The sequence below is a fragment of the Mustela putorius genome, unplaced genomic scaffold (genome assembly GCF_011764305.1).
Source record: "Mustela putorius furo isolate JIRA1106 unplaced genomic scaffold, ASM1176430v1.1 tig00003899_pilon_pilon_pilon, whole genome shotgun sequence".
NCBI classification, from domain to species: Eukaryota; Metazoa; Chordata; class Mammalia; order Carnivora; family Mustelidae; genus Mustela; species Mustela putorius.
In genome coordinates this window covers 15,477,960-15,492,428 of record NW_025422048.1, presented here as the reverse complement: position 1 = coordinate 15,492,428, position 14,469 = coordinate 15,477,960, and positions in this window count along the sequence as shown.

The following is a 14,469-nucleotide window of genomic DNA, read 5'->3' as shown; positions in this document are numbered from 1 at the left end:
TTGGGGCTCCTGGGTGGCTCAGTGGGTTGAAGCCTCTGCCTTCAGCTCAGGTCATGATCCTGGGGTCCTGGGATCAAACCCCGCATCGGGCTCTCTGCTCAGTGGGGAGCCTGCTTCCTCCTCTCTCTCTGCCTGCCTCTCTGCCTACTTGTGCTCTCTGTTTGTCTCTGTAAAATAAATAAATAAAATCTTTTAAAAAAAAGATCTTTTCCCTCTGCCCCTCTCTCCACCTAGTGAGCACTCTCTCACTCTCCATCTCATTCTCTAAAATAAACAAATAAAATAAATCTTTAAAAAAGAAAACATAAAAGCTAATAGGAAAAAGTTACAAATATCAAAAAGCTTAGAATAGACAAAACAATCTTTTGGGAAAAGAACAAAGTTAGAAGACACACCCTAGTAGATATGAAGATTCACTTATAAAAACACTGTAATTCAAACAGTGTGGTCACAGAGCAAGGTAGGGCAAACACACCAGTAGAAGGACAAAGAATCTAGAAATGAATCTGGAAATCTAAAACAGCTTGATTTCTCACACAAGAACCCCTGCAAATCATTTTGGAAAGGAGACAGTGTTTTTAATAAGTCCACATAATATGTACAGGGGGAGAAAATGAACTTTTATTCTTACCTCATTTCATTCCATAAAACTTTATTAGAGATGAATGGGAGATCTAGTAGAAAACTTAGGATATTATCTTCACGGCTTTAAAGTAGGCAGAGATTTTTTTAACAAGGAGAAAAAAAAAGCACTAACTAAAAAAAATAGTGTTTAGTTATATATAATTAAATTTAAAACTTCTGTTCATCAAAAAGATGCTATCAAGAGAAAGTAAAAGCAAAATAAATCTGTAGAAGAGACTCAAAATTATTTGCCTCATTATAAATTATATACATAAATATATATTTATGTATAAATATATATTATATAAAAATATAGAGATATTATAAAGGACTCAAAATTATATCTATATAAAATTATATATATAATTGGATAAACATTTATATATAAAATACTCATATATTAATATATTTATAATGTCTAACTAATAAGTAGAAATGACATGTAAATTGTCTATATTTAAATATATTAATCTGTATGTATAATTGGATATATATACCTCTCTCTCCAAAAATTGCTGGAATCTAGAACATATGTAGAACTCTATCAATGAAAAATTTACAATATAAGCAAAAGACCCGAAAAGGCACTTCAGAGAGACATACCCAAGTGGTCAATCCATGGCTTGAAGGTGCTCGACTTCATTAACCAACAGGGACATACAGCTTAGACATAATGAGAGGCCCCTGCACACCCACCAGACTTGCTGAGAGTCCCAACTGCCTGGATAGCAAGTGTCTAGAATGTGCTGTAGCTGGAGGTCTCATCCATTGCTGGACCCAGACTCCCATCTAGATTCCCCCGGCCATGGCTGAAAGGTTAGACAGAAGTCTTTCAAGGCTGAGATAAAGAAATCAAGGAAAATGCAACTGAGCAATCTGGCTTCAGTTGAAACAGGGGAATTCTGGCGATACAAGAAGCATGGACTGATGGAGAGTTTCTTTAAGATGTCGCTGTTTGAGCAACTCAGCCTTGACAACTTGACACCTCAGCCCCACAACTGAGACAGAGCAACCCAGTGACAGCACCTCCCCTCAAAGTGCACAAGAGCACCCAAATAAAACCTCACCCCAAAGACTGAGACAGACCACGCCATGAGGAATCTACCCTGTAAGGCAGAGACAGAGCCCCCCAAGGCCGGTTTCACTCTAGTCTTAAAGCATCGGAGGAACATCACCCCCATAGGAGGGGACAGAGCTCCAGGGAACTCTCCCCAGGACTACGAGTCCCCACCAGGGACCAGCAGAGCACCACGGAAGCCCAGGCCCACCATGGCTGAGACAGAGCACCCCAGGAAAATGCCCCCTCGTGCTGAGCTACACCCCAAGGCGAGTGTCTCGCAGGCTGAGGTAGAAGCCCTCAGGGACAGGAATCCGAGGGCTGAGCTGGTGCAGCCCAGGAAACATCCCCTCACAGAGCTTGAACCGAGAGCCAGGAACCACTCCCCCGTCCCTCACGTAGGACTGAGGGGATCACCCAAAGACAAGTCCCCTCGCCAGTGCTGAGAGAATTACGTAAGCAGAGTCCCTCACAGAACTCAAGACACCACCAAGGACTGCCTCTTCTCCAACATGGCTGAGACAAGCTGCCCAGAAAATGCCTCCCCTGTGCTGAGATCAGAACCTACCGGCATCTCTCCACAGAGCTGAGGTAGATCCCTCAGGAAGACACCGCAGCCAAGGGAGAGGCACCCCCAGGGCACAGAGAGAGCGCCAGGGAAAAAAAATCCACACTCCCAAGGTTAAAATCCTGACCTTGTTCCAGGCACCTGGAAACAAGAATGGCACTGAAGTTGTGGTGCCTCTCAGGTGGAACTTTCCAGAAATGTGCCCCCTGGCAGCGGCTGGAAACATGCCCCCTAGGTGGTCTGGGAGCGGTGAGCACAGACAGCTGTCCAGCCAGAAGGTTGATCTATTTATTATTACTGGCCCAGGGAGGTGGAAAGGCAGTTACAGGACTTGAGGTGCTCTGGCCACACTGCCCTGCAGCAGCCCGACCCCCCCGAGAAGCTGTGTGCGGTGGGGAACCAGGTGCTAGAGAAGCTTCATGCCCCCCAGGGGCCAGCTGTGCCCGCTGCTCAGAACACAGAAAGCAAGTCTTCCTGGCCACGTCTCAGGTGTCCCTACAGGCAGAGCGCAGTTACATATGCCATGGGGAAAAAAATTATAGGAACTGGAACATTTTTCACATATCAGGCCAGAAGCGTGAGTTTGAAGGTGAGAGGTAAAAAATTAAAAAACCAAAATACTATATTCGCCAAAAAGGAAGAAGGTTATGGTTTTTAGAAATGCAACAAATGTTCATGAGGAAAAATTAAAAGCCTTTGTTAAGCAGAATCTCCAGCAGAAATCTACATTGTACATTATTCCTGGGGGAGAAACATTAGAAGTATTCCACATAAAATCAAAGCAAGACAGGATTTCCCACCACCACCCCTTCTGTCCAACACTCCCTACTGGAACTCCTACCCTGCACCTTCAGATAGTAAATGGCTGTTTGCTCAACGCGAGCTCTCACACTGGTCAGTGATGGACGAGCCCGGGGGTGGAGTCACCGGGCACGTCAAATAGTGACAAGAGCCTGGGAAAGGAGATTTGCGGGGAGCTCCCATCAGGTTAGTCCCCTCCAGTGGCTGACTGTCGCTGGTGTTCTGAGCCACTGTGGACGCGAGGTCCTTGGTTTCAAGGCCACCGCAGTGCTGAGGAGGGGGCAGTGAGAACAGTGCTGGCGACAACAGCCCAAAGCTCCCCGTCTCTAGCGGGACGGAGCCATCTCTCTTGAGTGAAGGCTCTTCTGGTTGTTGCCAGGCTTGGGTTAACTAGCACGGTTCTGAAACCAGTTAATTAGACAGGATTTGCCCGTGTTCTTGCCTGTATGCTGGAGCGGATTTTCACAGGCCCTGCCTCCACCGACCCTGAAATGCCTCCTCCTATAGGCTACATAGTAAACTAAGTATAAAATCCAGTGCCTGAGACTGTAAATTATTTATGCTGTTTCTCTCTTGTTCTGGAAGGAAACTGGAATAGGCAGTGCCTGCATATCAGGAAGAACTCTCTAGAATCCAGGCTGCACGTATTGCTTCTCTAGCCAACTGGCTTTAGCGAAATCCACATGAGCGTATGCGAATCCCCATTCCGGGAGGCTATTTATTCATTTTTTTATTTTGTGTGACAAATTACCCCTCTCTTCTCGCAGGGTCCTGTAGCTCAGAAGTCTGATTTCAGCCGAGCTGGGCTCTCGTCTGGAAGATCTGGGGTGGAACGCGGTTCCGAATTCATTCGCATCTTTGGTGGAAGTCAAGTCCTTTGTGCTATCAGACAGATGCTGCATTTCTCGCAGGTTGTTAGCAAGGGCTCAGTGTCACCTCTAGAGGTCACTCTCGGCCCTTTTCATGTGGCTCTGTTGTCTCCAAGGGAGCGATGACACATCAAATTCTTAGGTTTCTAACTCCCTGGGCGCAAACACCAGTTGGAGGACACTGATTCAAAGGCTCAGGAGGGCGGCTGGGCGCTCCCATTCATCCCACTACAAGGGTCAGATGATCAGTTCCATCTGCGAAGTCACTTTTGTCCTGTAATATGGGAGAACACCAGAGGGCAAAGGTCATGGGGAACATCTGGGAATTCTCCCGAGCAAGAGAAAGAAGTGAAGGTCGCAGGACTCAGAGCCATGAAACCCATGGCCACATCCTCATGCAAAGCTCTCATGGCTTCGGGACCTGCTTGGGCTGATCTTGCACACACCACTTCCATTTGGAAAAGGGTGCTTCTGTGCACACCCACGGCGATGACTTGGTGTGTCAGAGAGCACCCGGGTTAGGACGGACAGCTCAGGTGGCATGGGGACGAGGTGTCCCCTGGTCAAGCCTTCAGTCCTACCAAGGCCAGTAGTAAGCCCAGTGTTATTCCAAAGGACCAGAATGATGTTTTGGTTTGTGCTGGTTTTGGAGCCGGGGTCCTCTAATTTGTTCTGGTTTGGAGCCAGGGTCCTCTAATTATGGACAAATCTGATTATTTCTTGTCCCCAACAGACGGTCACCCTGGTAAAGGGATGCAGGCCCCTTTGGGTATGTGTGGGAGAAAGATAATAACAGAAACTTTTTTAGGGCGCTTCCTTAAGAAGCCTCCCCCTTCATACACGAGCTTTTGGATCTTTGACCAAGTCAGGTGTGGGATTTGGTTGATTCAGGGACTCTTGGTCAGAAGGGGAGTAAGCAGGTGTATGTGGGCAACACATGAGCTACTCCCATGTCAATACGCCCACATCCACTTACTTTGGTCAATGGAAACTACACCAAGTTAATTCATTCAGGACTGCTAATGGCCATGAACCTCGGTAGAGAAAGTTTGGGTCACCCATCAGGAAAAGGATCATCCTCAGAAAAAGTGCCTTTGAGGCTAAAAGAAGGTGGAATGTGGAAGAAGTAATCACATAATCATATGCAGAGAAAAAGGACTGTAATAATGGGTAATTACTTCTTTATATTCATAGGAATTTACTCACATAATATTAAGCAAATAATTTTGGTTTTGAAACCTTCTCATCCCCTTATCTTATAGCACAAGATGTTTTATTAAATTTTTTTCAGTATTTAAAGTACAATATATTAAATTGCGGGGTAAATCAGGTAGCCAAAGAATGAACAAGACAAGAAAATATAGGATTTAGTGCCCTCTTTTAGGGAAGGGTTAGGATTTTCTCAGTTGTAGGTGGGAGAGATTTGTGTCATGTTAGGCAGAAGTGTGACTTTGTCATCGTCTGTAGAGATTAAGTATGGTTTAAGGAGATAGGTATGGGTACCACAATGACAAGGGTATCACTCGTGTCAATGCATCAATTTGGCTAGGCCAAATTACATCACCCGCAATCCCCTTTCCGGGATGTATGTGGTTACAGTGTGCCACAGACAGATTCTTTGAAGATTGGGGATGGTGTCTGAGGGGAAGCAGCAGCCATTTTGTAGCTCCCACGTGTTGCTGTTGATTGGCTGATTCACCTTACCGGGGTGAAGTAGCAGCTGGCCCTGCAATTTCTCTTCTTTCCCCTGGATCTTCCTTCAGCAGCTCTATCTTCTGGGCCACATGTAGGCACTTATCTCCATGCAAAGGGCCCTCCTGGCGTCTGTGGGTTACCATCATCCCCAAGGTCAGAGGAAATGAGGATGAGTACATACTTCGATCTGTCCTTATGCATTCCAGATCATGTTTGTGGGTTCTGGCCTGTTTTTTTACTTCCTTACCCTTAGCTGAGGTGACAACATCCTTATAGAGCCTGCTTAACTGCCTTCCACAGTTGTGTAAGGCCAATTTTCTTTAACAAATCTATCGTCTATCTATCCATCCATCCATTTATATAACCATCCATCTATTCCCCCGACTTTTTCTGCAGCTGGCTGAATGCTAAGGGGTGGGGGGGGGGGGATGACCAAACCCTTATTAATTCCATTATACCACCTGCTTCTAGACTTGTGAGGTTTCCCTCTGTGCTGATATCTTGAACATTGTCCTGTTTTGAAATCCATCTTTTAAACTCACTCTGCTGTTAAGTTCAACATTTTGGGACCAAATGTGAATAAATACCATCGATGACAATGAGGGATGTTTTGAAGTCCAATTCTTATGACCTCTTCTTCATTTTTTAAAAGAAAATGGGGGGCACCACGTGGCTCAGTGAGTTAAAGCCTCTGCCTTCAGCTCAGGTCATGATCTCAGGGTCCTGGGATCAAGCCCCACATCAGGCTCTCTGCTCAGCGGGGAGTTTGCTTCCTCCTCTCTCTGTCTGCCTCTCTGCCTACTTGTGATCTCTCTCTCTCTCCGTCAAACAAATAAAAATAAAATCTTTTAAAAAAAAAAAAGGAAAAAAATGAAAGAAAATGGTATAATTTATTTTTCCATGAAGGAATGACAAATCATAAGAAAGATATAACTAGAAATTTCTCCAGCATTAATGAACTTGTGAAAAACCAGTAAGATGTGTTATTTTTACATATGTAAAATCGAAGTCTTTTTTATGTAAAATATGTGGATATTAATGAGAACACTACCAAATATAAACTTGTGTATAAACATGAAAGGAAAACCTCACTTTATCTTGTTTTTCTTTTAGTGTTTCTTAAAATTATTTATGTATTTATTTATTTTAAATTTAAAAATTGTTCACACTTAAGTTTTATAACACAATGATATATACACATATACATAGTGAAATGGTTATTACAGTCAAGCTAATGAACATCTGCATCTCCTCACATAATTATTTTGTGGGGAGGAGAGGTGAGAGCACCAAAAATCTATTCTTTCAGCAAATTGCCAGGATTTGACACAGTATTAACTGTCATCAGATCTCTAGACTGACTTATCCTATGTAACCCCAACTGTACCTTTTGACAAACTTGTCCCTCTTTTGGTGTTTTAAAAGCACAGAATGTGCAAGTCAGCCTGCACATGGTCTTCCATTCCTATCTGCCTGAGCTGCTCCAACATCATACCTGGAGACAATGTCCTTAAGGGACTGCTTGAGCCAGTTCTACGTAGCAACCAAGTTCATTGGTTCATATACACTCGTATATGTGATATACACATATTAAAATCTCCCATTAGTTGTGCTTTTGAGGTTGAAGGCAACTAATACAGATTGGGGTACTGAGAATGGTTCCAAAGGAACAGAATCTTAACAGTGTGTTCTCTGAATTTGTACTGGTTTTCCTGGAATACATCTCTATTTAGACTGGAAAGGCTTTAATATCCTGTTTCCAATGGTAAAGTTGGCACTGTTAGTCCACTACGGGAAGTGGCAAAAATGCTACTCAAATGTTCACCTTTAGTTACCTATCATTAGGTGCCTATAAAAGATAAGTAAGTCTCTGGGTCACCAAGTATATGATATGTTAGAGTATTTTTGTCAAAATAAGGAGGATTATGAAGGAAAAAAATGGGGTATTATGGAGTTGATTTGTCATTTCTAAATGAACTTCAGAACTTGAGGAAAGAAAAGACTGAGCTCGGGACCTTACAATCCCAGATCAAGGTCCAGATGAAGCACCTGAGAAGTCCTGTTACAGGCCTGAAAGAAATCGTTTTCTCTTGTAACCATGGGCGCAAAATTTGGGGAATCCAGATCCAAAGTTCAGTCTTTGAGTGGCTGAATTACAACACAAATTAAATTCACAACCTTGCAGGGTCTTTCTGTTAATATTAGGACACTGATTGGGAGACATAGGATGCTGGAAATTGGAGTGCAGATATACAGATGCATGCCGATAAGTCAGGTCCTCAAACCTCTGAATTACGTGAGGTGTCTTTGCCAGCAGAAGCAGCCCTTCCACTCCTACCCGGAGAGCTTATTTCCCTTTTGCCTGAATAAGCTCTAAGGGTCTCACCTGAAATGGTGGCCAGGCAAGGCCCTGCTAGTCTTCCTTTGTAGCTCTTACCATTGCCTCTCACTGCTCCTTAACATATACCTAGACTCGAAGGTCCAGGGGCCAAGACTGAGCGAAAAAACGAGACCCGTGGCAAGATGTGATAGTCACTAGAAGCACGTCACATCTTTTCCAAGAGATACACAGTAGCCTGGGGTAAATGTGTGGGAATGGCTCTGAAGGTTGGGGTAAGGACATGGAAGCAATATAATGCTGGATCTTGTTCACGTGCAAGTTCTTGTGTGGACACATGCTTCTGTGTCTCTTGAGTATGTACCTGGAAGTGAAGTTGCTGGCTATTTTGTAACTTGATGTGTTCTTTTTTTGATGAAATGCCAGCCTGTTCTGCCAAGATGCCACATCATTTCGCATTCCCACCAGCAACGTGGGAAGATTCCAATCTCTTCAGGCCGCTTGTTAAACACCTATTAACGGCTATCCCGGTGGGTGTGAAGTGGTATCTCATTGTGGTTTTCAGTCCCAGCTCCCTCTTGACTGGTATGTTGAGGATCTATTCACAGTTTAAGACTGTAAACATGAGGTCTGCATCGCATTGCTGGGTGTCGGCCAGGGGCCACGGTCAGCTCCTAGGTCCTCCTGCATATCTTCTCACCCTTCTCACATGGACCCTTCTACACTTTCAGAGTGGTAAAGCGTGGCAAATCCTTGACTTCCTCTTCTCCCTGACGGAGAGAGCTGCCTACCTTTAAAGGACTCACCTGCATGGATCAGGCCCAGCCGCAGGACATCTCAGGAACAGTGGATATAAAGAGTTTCTGTCAACTGCAAAAGCCCATCACAGGAGGTTACTGCCTGGGTGGGAGGGGGCTGCAGGGCCGTGGCCGCAGTGAGGACCAGGACGCGGGGGCACTGGAGGCCCAGGTCATGGAGCTGGGGTGCAGTAGGGCGCGGTTGTGGGATGTCTTCCCAGAGAGCCAGGACAGGACAGACCTTGAGCCCTGGCTCCCAGTGGCAGGGGCGATGGCCTCACTGCAGCTGCCGGGGGGGGGGGGGGGGGGGGGGGGGGGGGGGGGGGGGGAGTGGGGGGGGGGCTGAGACACATGGCGGGGGGGGGGGGGGGCAGGGTGTGGGCAAGCTGAGAACTTTAAGGGCGCAGCCCCCCACGAGCACACCCGGGGTGGGGGGGGGTGGGGGGGGATGGTGAGTCAGTGAGGGCAGATGTGGGTCCGGCGATGGCTGCATCCACTTCTCTCCGGTCCCGCAAGTGTCTGTCCTGGAGCCATCAGTCATTCCCAATGAGTCTCCAGGCAGTGATCCAGAAAGACTGCTGCAGAGACCTGAAGAATGCAGCTTTCACGCCCAATATCCCCACTCCTTGGGCTACTGGGGGAGGGGCCAAGTTCTCCCAAACCAAACAGCGGTGGGGGAAGCTGCATTTTGTATGGGAAATGGCCAGAAATACTCAGGATGCTGCTGGACTTATGCTTATACTAGACAAGGATCACTACTTACCCTTGGGCTTTTAGCACATCTTCCAAAAGATGGGAGAATAAAAGCCACCAAGAATGTCCTAACTGTGGTGTTCTCTCTCTAGGGACCCAGACCCCCAGGGAGAAGTTTCTCTGGCACTGCTAACAAGCTAAAGATGAAAACTTGGGAGCACAATATAGGGCTGGCCTTGACCCAGGATGCATATTCAAAACTGAGTGAATGCAGACGATTTCTGTACTAATGATGATGATCACTGGGACAGGACAGTATTTGACAGTACCCTGGCTGCCAACACTCTGAAAAATGCGGTTCCTCAAGTTCCTAGCAATTTTCATGTGGAGACAGGTATGCAGCACGAGAAAACCTGTAGGCCATCTACCCAGAATTTTGTCCCCCTTGAATAATAACAAACAGCACATATTTCCAGAAACTCTATCAGTGAGAAGTTCATTATGGCAACCATTTTCCCCACCCAGGAAAGAAGGGTGGGGGTATATTAGGGACCATGAGTTCTGTAAAAGCTACAGTGAAAAATCACAATTACAAAAGCAAAAGTGATAGTCTTCTGTCAGATATTAGTCCAATCAGGATACATAATCGAATAAGAGGTTTTGGGAACTGGTTTCTGCTTTAATACAAAAAAGAAATGATTTTATAAAAGGTTTCCAAATATAAGTAAACTTTTCCAATAATATCTGATTAAGATTTAAAACTTGGGGGGCACCTGGGTGGCTCAGTGGGTTAAGCCTCTGCCTTCGGCTCAGGTCATGATCCCAGGGTCCTGGGATCGAGCCCCACATCGGGCTTTCTGCTCTGCAGGTAGCCTGCTTCCTCCTCTCTCTCTGCCTGCCTCTCTGCCTACTTGTGAGCTCTGTCAGATAAATAAAGAAAAAAATCTTTAAAAAAAAAAAAAAAAAAAAGATTTAAAACTTGGGTTTTCATTTGGGGGGTTGTCTTTAATTTTTTAAACATTTTATTCATTTGAGAGTGAGAGAGAGAAACAAGCAGGGGGGAGGTGCAGAGGGAGAAGCAGGGAGCTCAATGCGGGGCTCGATCCCAGGACCCTGAGACCATGACCTGAGCCGAAGTCAGATGCTTAAATGAGAGCCACCCAGGTGCCCCGGGTGGGGGGTTGTATTTTAAAGTTCAACTCCCAACTGCTAAAGGCTATCATTGATGATAAGGGAGGGGAGGGAACACCTTATTAAATTTCTTCCCCTATCATTTTATCTGGAATTTTGTACACTCTTCCACTTTAAAAGCCTATTTTAAGTACAGGAAAATTTATATAAAATTGTCATAGCCGTAAAAAGTATTACAATGAAATTGTTAGAGTATGAATGGAGCATGCTGTTTCACTCTTGACACAGTTGCTTGGAAGGGATTGCTTGACTGCTTTTGGAACTCAAAAAATATGTTTTTAAACACCCTGTCAGAGAGCGTTATTTTCAGTATTAAAGATTCCCGTATCATTGTGTTAAAATTTGCCTGTGCTTTGGGACCTTCCTAAAACATTCTCATTTGGAATATATTTGGAGGATAACAAAGTTTAAACATTGTTTTCACCTCAACAGTAGAAATACTGTTGTTTTATCCCTTAATGCTACCAAAATAAAATACTCATTTTTGCAGTAAAAAAACATCCCACAGCAGTACTCATACTAGTGTTTGAATAACCAGAAGACTGGAATATGTGGGGAGGGGCATAATTCGAATCCTGTCTCCCACACAGGCCAAAAGTGGACAGCAGATGCACTTTGGTCTCATCTGGGACTGCCCTGAAGGACACTGGTGAAAGGTAAACTTCCCAGAGGGAAAATTTTGAGCAGTGCATCTGCTTGTTCACTCTGCCTGGAGGAGAGCTTGCCAAAGGTATGAGTGTATAACCATGCAAAGACCGTGTCTGAGTTATTAGCTGAATGGTCAGGGACTTTGAAAATACATGACTGAAAGTTTGTGACAAAAAGGTCTAGGGAAGAGGTATGTGGATACGCCCAACTGAATAGACATATGATATGAAGATAAGTGTGTCCCATGGGTGATCAGCAAAGAAAACCTTACTAGGGCAGAAGTTTAGTAATCTGATGCCTAGGGATGCCTAGGTGGCTCAGTCGGTTAAGCTGCTGCTTTTGGCTCAGGTCATGATCCCAGAGTCCTGGGATAGTCCCGCATCGGGCTCCTTGCTCAGTGGGGAGGCTGCTTCTCTCTCTGCCTCTGCCTGCCACTCCGCTTGTTCATATTCTCTCTCTCTCTGACAAATAAATAAATAAAATTAAAATTAAATCTTAAGGGGCGCCTGGGTGGCTCAGTGGGTTAAGCCGCTGCCTTCGGCTCAGGTCATGATCTCAGGGTCCTGGGATCGAGTCCCACATCGGGCTCTCTGCTCAGCGGGGAGCCTGCTTCCTCCTCTCTCTCTCTGCCTGCCTACTTGTGATCTCTCTCTGTCAAATAAATAAAATATTTTAAAAAAATTAAATCTTAAAAAAATAATAATCTGATGGCTACGGGACCCATTGTGTAAATACCCATCAGGCTCTTCCCCAGCAGTCATGTCTGAACCCAGTGGGATCAACAACTAGGTGGCCAAGTGGCAGGTTGGGATCACCAAAGCTGATCTCACTACAACCATTGTTGAGTGCCTGATCTGCCAGAAGCAGGAGCCACCATGGAGCCCCTGATATGGCTCCTGTGACTGATCAGCCAAATACCAGGTGGCAGGAGCTTCATGGTGGAGCACTTTTATTAAGGAAGGGGCCATGCTTTGTGCTTACTTAAATAGATACTCTGGATATGGATTTTCCTTCTCACCTATAGTGCTTTTTTTTTTTTTAAAGATTTTATTTATTTGTCAGAGACAGAGGGAGAGAGAGCGAGCGAGCACAGGCAGACAGAGAGGCAGGCAGAAGCAGAGGGAGAAGCAGGCTCTCTGCCGAGCAAGGAGCCCGATGTGGGACTTGATCCCAGGACCCTGGGATCATGACCTGAGCCAAAGGCAGCTGCTTAACCAACTGAGCCACCCAGGCGTCCCCCACCTGTAGTGCTTTTGAGAAACCAATATTTGTAGGGGTGCCTGGGTGGCTCAGTGGGTTGAGCTTCTGCCTTCAGCTCAGGTCAGGATCTCAGGGTCCTGGGATCAAGCCCTGCATTGGGCTCTCTGCTCAGCGGGGAGCCTGCTTCCCCCTCTCTCTCTGCCTGCCTCTCTGCCTACTTGTGATCTGTCTCTTTGTCAAATAAATAAATAAAATCTTTAAAAAAAAAGAAACAATATTTGTAGATTTGAAAAGTACCTTATTCACCATCATGGTATTCCAAAGAGCATCATTTCTAAACAAGGAACCCATTTTATAGGAAATGAGTGCAGCTACTGAGCAATATTCATGGAGTTCACTGGTCTTAGGTTTCTCCTCATCCTGAAGTGGAATGGCATCTGGAAGACCTCACTTGTTTCTAGCTAAGTGGCAGTAACTTGAGGATCTGGGGTAGCTAAGCATTTACATGCATAGGTATATGGTACTGTTCCTCTTATCACATGGATTTATGGATCCTGCAATCAAGGTATGGAAACAGGAGTGCCTCTCCTCACTATTAACCCCAGCAAGACAATAGAAAATTTTTGCTTCCTTGCCCCATGACAAGAGATCTAGCTCTTCTGGGCTAGAGATATTCGTTCCAAAGAAAGAATGCTTTCACCAGGAAATAAAACAATGACTACATTGAATGGGAAGTTGAGTCTTCCAGCTGGGCACTTGGACTCCCCAGACTTCTCAATCAACAGGCGAAGAAGGGCTATACTGTACTGGCTGGGGTGACTGAACCTGACCATCAAAGGAAATTGAGTTTCTACTACCAAAGTGCTATGGAGGCATATGTCTGATATGTTTGGACAGCTTCTTGATAGTCCCGTGTTTTGTGATTAAAGTCAATGAACAATGCATGTCTATCACATCATCATGATGTACACTTTAAATATCCTCAGTGGGTTAAGCCTCTGCCTTCAGTTCAGGACATGATCTCAGGGTCCTGGGATCAAGTCCTGCATCAGGCTCTCTGATGGTCAGGGAGGCTGTTTCCTCCTCTCTCTCTCTCTCTCTCTCTCTCTCTGCCTGCCTCTCTGCCTACTTGTGATCTCTCTCTGCCAAATAAATAAATAAAATCTTTACAGAAAAAAAAAAAAAAAGAATGAAGGTTCAAAGGGCTCAGTCGGTTGAGCATATGCTCTTGGTTTCAGCTCAGGTCATAATCTCAGGGTCATGAGACCAAGCCCCCATAGGGCTCTGCACTCAGCTCAAAGTCTGCTTAGGATTCTCTTTCACTCCTTCTCCCCCTCCCCTGCCCCGCTCTCCTGCGCATGCCCATTCATGTTCTCTCTCATTAATGAATTAATTAATCCTCAAGGAAAAAAGAATGAAGGCTCAACTCCTCTTCCCAGGCAAAGAATCATGAGGAGCTGAGGAGCAGCAGAGGATAGCAATGGTGAAAGAAGGCACTTGTCAGTACCAGCAGTGTGACCTGCCGTAGACACTAGGACAGTAGTAGGATTTTGCCTGAAGAGTTAATTCCATACCCTTCCTCAAGTGGGAAAACAAATAAGAAAACAAACTATATTTTCAATGGATATTCTTAGGGCCAAAGCCAAATTTTACTGATGGAGAATCACAACATTAAAAAGTTCCATTGTTGGGGCTCCTGGGTGGCTCGACCGGTTAAGCATCTGCCTTCGGCTCAGGTCATCATACCAGGGCCCTGGGATCAAGCCCCACATAGGGCTCCCTGCTCAGTGGGAAGCCTGCTTCTCCCTCTCCCTCTGCCTGCCACTCTGCCTACTTGTGTGTTCTCTCTCTCTCTCTCTGTGTCAAATAAATAAATAAAAATAAAATCTTAAAAAAAAAAAAGTCCACTGCTTTTTCTTAACCTCCAGAAGGCAATTCCCTTGAAAGCCACATTCTAGGAAACCAGCAATATCCAACACCATTCTACA